General features: G+C 40.4%; 1 long non-coding RNA gene across 1 annotated transcript; it reads right to left on the bottom strand.

Moving 5' to 3' along the window:
• Positions 1-3,371: 3,371 nt before the first annotated feature.
• Positions 3,372-5,071, bottom strand: LOC143277858 (uncharacterized). Its single transcript, XR_013053795.1, has 2 exons — positions 4,632-5,071; positions 3,372-4,571 (listed from the first exon to the last, which is right to left on the bottom strand). It is a non-coding gene; the product is annotated as an uncharacterized LOC143277858 (long non-coding RNA).
• Positions 5,072-6,374: the final 1,303 nt, after the last annotated feature.

Genomic DNA, 6,374 nt, shown 5'->3' with positions numbered 1-6,374 from the left:
TGAATGGATGTGTGATTTTCTGACAAATTTAACGATACCAAACATGAGCAGGTTTAATTTCCTACAGGCAGTGTACAAGCGGTCCAAAACTTAGCGAGCACACGAACATTCTGTTCGAACTGAGGAACACACACGGAACGTAGTTCAATTTCAACTCCGTGTTGTGTGTGTACATCGTTTTACTTGGAGATAAAACTTGTATCATGATATACATGCATGTCTCCACGATACAACTGGAAGGAAAATATAGCCGATACATTACCTAGAGGTGGCAGACGGCCCCGGAATTAGTATCAGTATTTAACGATCAGCTCCACTGAGAACTGCTGCCAGCCACTTAAGTTTCACACTTCTCTCAACATCACGGGAAGAGAGACGGACAGGCAGACATATATATGCAGGGACAGACATACTGAGAAACAGAGGAACGTGTACGGAGAGAGAAAGGGGAGAGGCACAGAGAGAGAGGGAGAGAGACAGACGCAGAGAGAGAGAGAGAGAGAGAGACGCACACAGAGAGGGGGGGAGAGATTTTCGCCGACTAGATGTTTTGCGTGTCAGTATGTGTGCCTTTGCTTGCGACATGCATTTGGTCAGTCTAAAAGATACACCTTGACGATACCATGCTTTTAGTAAACGATCACAATGTAACGTACTGACATGCATTTGTAAGTTCTAAATAATGAAATCCATTCCTACCTGAACTTATAAATCCGTATGAACTCCTTGTTTGTAGTTGGTAATCCACTCAGTTGAAGTGTGACACTGACTAAACTCAAACATTTTTTTTCTTTTCTTGTTTTTTCCTTACAATGTGTGTGTGCGGGAGGGAGGGATTCAGGGTGGAGAAAAGAACAGGGCTGAAAATTTCTTTATTCTTTACTTTTTGATTTGTGCCGTGATTCTCCTGCTTGGGGTACGACTTGCTGAAGCATGGGGGAGACAATAGTCATGTGCTCTTGCATGATGACACGCAGTTTGTCATCTTGTGACTGCATCCCTAATACTTTCTTTTTGAGTGAATTGACGACTGCGTGTGTTGCCTCCCCCCCTTGTTCATTTTTTTGTAGCACTTGATACAAATGCATGTGGGATGTTTGCCCTCTTCATCATTCGAAACATCTTGACCGAAAAAACGAAACAGTTCAGAAGAATACTTGGCACAAAGTCTTGCATTCAACCCCTTATCTTTATCTCTTCTGAGAACCCGCTCACCACACACACGACACATATTATCCAAACATCTCAAGTGTTCACTGAAGGTGTGTTGCCCAGTCAGCAATGCTGCCACTACCGCACCAGATTCCATTTTTGTCGGCACTCACACACACACACTTAGGTCAAATAACTGGATGTAACACAAACACTCGGACAGTGTCTGGTAAATCACACAACACACTTAAAGTTCACATTCACTGGAATCATGTACACAAAAATGACAGCAAACAAAAACCGGTGTGCACGAATATGATTAAATGAAAATCACTTAAACAATACACCTTTCTCTGCTGGAAACATAGGCACAAAGAGCGCGGCGCGCGCTCCCCTCCCCCCCCCCCTCCCATCCCAGAGGAATCTAGGTCAGCAGCCGTGCTCCTGACCGCTCACTGAACTCTGAAACTAAATAGCTCTGCTGGAAGTTAAGCGGCACAGCCGTGGTCATTCTCATAACAGTCAGCCTCTTTAGTTTGGTTCAAGTTCCATTTCACCAAGGTGAAGTGAATGTCTGGGTGTAACCTTTTCTCATTCGTAGTTTGATTTAACTTGGCTTCTCAAGTGAAAGACTGAGGTTACTCTGGTGTTTTGACGTGAAGTTCTATTTCACCTAGCTTCTCAAGTGAATGCGTGTGTGTATGTGTGTGTGTGTGTGTGTGTTGATAGTTTTTCGGTCTCTTTGTGCCCTCTAGATAGTGGTGCATCTGTGCCTTAGTGGTGCATCTGTGCCCTCTAGATAGTGGTGCACCTGTCCACTCACCGGCTGTCAGTTCCCAACATGTGGCCTCACCACAACGGCTGCTGAGTGGTTTACACATCCACCTTGGAAGTGGGAGAATCTATGCATCTATGTGTTCGGGATTAAATCGAACACTCACAAGTATTTTCCCCCCCTCCACCACACCTTCAGCTGGTGTCTGGACGCTAGTCATTCAGATGAGTCGACAAACCGAGGTCCTGTGTGTAGCATGCACTTTGCGCACGTTAAGGAATCCATGGGTACAAAATTCAGGCAGCATTACGTAGAAAAATCTACGTGGACAAGAAAACACACTTGCAGGCAGACAGGGGAAAAAGGGTGGCGCTTTCACTGTAGCAGTGCACTCTCTCTGTGGAGAGCAGTCTGAATTTCACACAGAGAAATATGTTGTGACAAAATAGCACAGTACAATTCACTGCGGGCTCCTGGCTGGCACACAGTCCAAAATGCCACTGATTTCAAGCGGGGAGATAGAAAGTTGTTGCTGCTAGCAGCCTCCCTTAGTATACCACCTCTTATTTTACCAGAGGGTCAGTGTGTTGAATTCAACTCTCCTTTTTTTTCGTTTTTTTGTTGTTCTTGATTTGGTGGGTTTTTTGGGGGGGTTTTGTTGTTGTGTTTTTTCTGGATGGGGAGCTTCCTTTTTGATATCAGGTAAATATGATTTTATGAATTTTGTTGCTTCCAGGGTTTTTGTATCAACTGGAAAATGTATAATTGTTCTAAATGACCCATGAATTTTGTCACTTCCAGGGTTTTTGTATCAACTGGAAAATGTATTATTATTGTTCTAAATGACCCATGAATTTTGTTACTTCAAGGGTTTTAAGTATTAACAGCAAAATGAGCTAACATAGTGGTAAATGACTCTTAAAAATTTTGTTTTATCAGTGGTTGTGACTGACTATGAACTGCAAAATGTACTATCATAATGGTGAATGACTTAATTTTTTTTGTTCAACAGTTTTGACTGACTGTTAACTGCAGAATGTACTGTCAAAGTGGTAAATGATCCCTGAATTGTCTTTCTTCATTGGGTTCGACTTGCTTCTTAACTGCAGCATGTATTATCATGGCAGTAAATGACTCTTTTGAATTATGTTTTCTAGTGGTTTTGACTGACTGTTAACTGCAGAATGTATGAACGTAGGTTTTTATGGTTCAGATAAACCCACAGGTGGTGTCTGTTTTCATTCCGTTATACCTTGTGTTGATTTGCTTACTATTCTGATCCCTACCACTACAGGGAACCAGTAAATATTAATCCAGTAAGTTGGTTCTCTTTAAATACTTAACATGTATCTTTCTGTAGTTGGCATTTATGTATTGCATTTATTCTCGTGTTGTACGCCCTTTTTGTATGTTCATCTGTATGAATTTTTTGTTATTCATGGTAATTATTTGTTCTGTCTGTAATTGTGGTGATTATGTCATTTGCATACCTTTTTTATGTTCTTTTTTTGTTCCATCATTCTTGTTATGACCATTGTTCTAGTTCTGTCACTGTTGTGAGGAAGACTTCTGTCATTGTGAAGAAGATTGTTCTGTCATTGTTGTGAGGAAGACTTCTGTCATTGTGAAGAAGATTGTTCTGTCATTGTTGTGAGGAAGACTTCTGTCATTGTGAAGAAGATTGTTCTGTCATTGTTGTGAGGAAGATTGTTCTGTCATTGTTCTGAAGAAGATTGTTCTAGTTCTGTCATTGTTGTGAGGAAAATTGTTCTAGTTCTGTCGTTGTGAGGAAGATTGTTCTGTCATTGTTGTGAGGAAGATTGTTCTGTCATTGTTGTGAGGAAGATTGTTCTGTCATTGTTGTGAGGAAGATTGTTCTGTCATTGTTGTGAGGAAGATTGTTCTAGTTCTGTCGTTGTGAGGAAGATTGTTCTGTCATTGTTATGAGGAAGATTGTTCTAGTTCTGTCATTGTTGTGAAGAAGATTGTTCTAGTTCTGTCATTGTTGTGAGGAAAATTGTTGTTGTGAGGAAAATTGTTCTAGTTCTGTCGTTGTGAGGAAGATTGTTCTGTCATTGTTGTGAAGAAGATTGTTCTGGTTCTGTCGTTGTGAGGAAGATTGTTCTGTCATTGTTGTGAAGAAGATTGTTCTGTCATTGTTGTGAGGAAGATTGTTCTGTCATTGCTGTGAGGAAGATTGTTCTGTCATTGCTGTGAGGAAGATTGTTCTGTCATTGTTGTGAGGAAGATTGTTCTGTCATTGTTGTGAGGAAGATTGTTCTAGTTCTGTCGTTGTGAGGAAGATTGTTCTGTCATTGTTATGAGGAAGATTGTTCTAGTTCTGTCATTGTTGTGAAGAAGATTGTTCTAGTTCTGTCATTGTTGTGAAGAAGATTGTTCTAGTTCTGTCGTTGTGAAGAAGAAAATTGTTCTAGTTCTGTCGTTGTGAAGAAGATTTTCCTGTCATTGTTTTTGTTCTGTCATTGTGAGGAAGATTGTTCTAGTCCTGTCAGAATTGATCACCACGTTTTACCCAGTGCCGATTTGCACCCACACAAGTCAGACATGTGGCATGCACTCCTGTCCACAGACTTCAGTGTTCTCAGCTATCATTGACACAAACCAGTTCCATCTGCACGCACACCTGTGCAGACTTCAGTGTTCTGATATCATTGACACAAACCAGTTCCATCTGCACGCACACCTGTGCAGACTTCAGTGTTCTCAGCTATCATTGACACAAACCAGTTCCATCTGCACGCACACCTGTCCACAGACTTCAGTGTTCTCAGCTATCATTGACACAAACCAGTTCCATCTGCACGCACACCTGTGCAGACTTCAGTGTTCTCAGCTATCATTGACACAAACCAGTTCCATCTGCACGCACACCTGTGCACAGACGTGTACACACATAGGTCAGCTCACTCATAAGGATACATGCGCACATAAGTAAACCACATAGAACACACACACACACTCAACACACTCACTCATATACACACACTTGCACATACATACACGCACACATACACACGCATGAATGACTTCTTTTCATGAACACCTTGGAGAGAGAGGTGCTTGGATACATGACTTGTGAATGACTGTATGGACTGCAAAGTTTGAATAAAGCCACGTTTTATACACTTACCACTTGAGTTGAGTGTGTGTGTGTGGTCACTGTCAACTTACCATCTGAGAATAGATGTTTGTTTGTTGTGTTGTTTTCTTTTAGTGTTAGTATTATTATCATTATTAGTATTCATATTATTCTTTTCTTTTCTTTATTTTTATTTAAGCAGTGATAACACATAACATACATGTGCATGCACACAGGCACACATACACTCGTGGTACAAGCGCACACACATACACACACACTTAAAGTGGAAAGACGTTAAACTGAAGACAACACACACCCACACACGTTTGTTGGAAGTGTGAGTTCTGCATATACTCAACGTTTTTTGGATGAAGTCAGTATAAGGGGTATCCAATCTACAAATTGGATGTGTCACTTTTGTTGGTATAATAATAATTATAGAAATGTACATTTATATTGCGCCCTTTCTAAGAGCTCAGGGCGCATTACATGAAAGAAAAATGCTCTCTCCTTTATTGTTATAATGTTAATCTCTATTCCCTCAAAGTGATTATGAGCCTAAACTGTGTATCTATGCATGAGTGCACATGCACGTGTCTCTGTCTGTGTCTTTATCTGATTGTGTGTGTATTAGCAGCTGTAAAATGATTGATACGGTGTATGACACAAAAGCTTTCCAGCAAACATGTACAAAAACGTGTGTGTTTAAAGAAAACCAAATCAACATAAAATGTCCAACAATTTCAAACAAAGTGCAATGAACTCGGATGAAAATGTCTTCTCTCTCTCTCACACACACACATACACACACACCTCAAAGACACTCATAGACCACATATATACATCTGCTAAGACTGAAACTGAAATATGCTGTGCAACGTTCAGCTGAAGTGATCATTTTCCAGTTTGTCTTACGTGGTCAAAAAAAGGAATTAAAACCACTAAAAATTATCATAAAGTTATCACATACAGATGTTCCTCAAATTTTGACTCGGACACATTCTTATTAGACCTCAAGAACTCCCCCCCCCCCACCCCCCCCTCTCTCGTCTTCCAGTTTACTAACCCAGATGAAGCCTTTAAAGTATGGTATCACACTTTTCTCAATATTTACAAGCATGCTCCATTCATAACTAAACGTGTAAAAAGCGTCCCTAAACGGCCTTGGATGACAAAAGACATAGATAAGGCAATAGAACTCAGAGATTTTCTTTTGATTTCTTGAACCAGGGAAGATCTCCAAAAACAAAGAAATACAGTAAACAACTTAAAACGTTCAGAGAAGAAAAAATATTTCCAACAGTTAATCAAATCCAAATCTGACAGCAAATCTATTTGGAAAGC

Source organism: Babylonia areolata, chromosome 35, assembly GCF_041734735.1.
Source record: "Babylonia areolata isolate BAREFJ2019XMU chromosome 35, ASM4173473v1, whole genome shotgun sequence".
In the NCBI taxonomy this organism is placed as follows: Eukaryota; Metazoa; Mollusca; class Gastropoda; order Neogastropoda; family Buccinidae; genus Babylonia; species Babylonia areolata.
The sequence above is the reverse complement of the archived record's forward strand: the minus strand, read 5'-3'. Positions and strand labels throughout refer to the sequence as shown.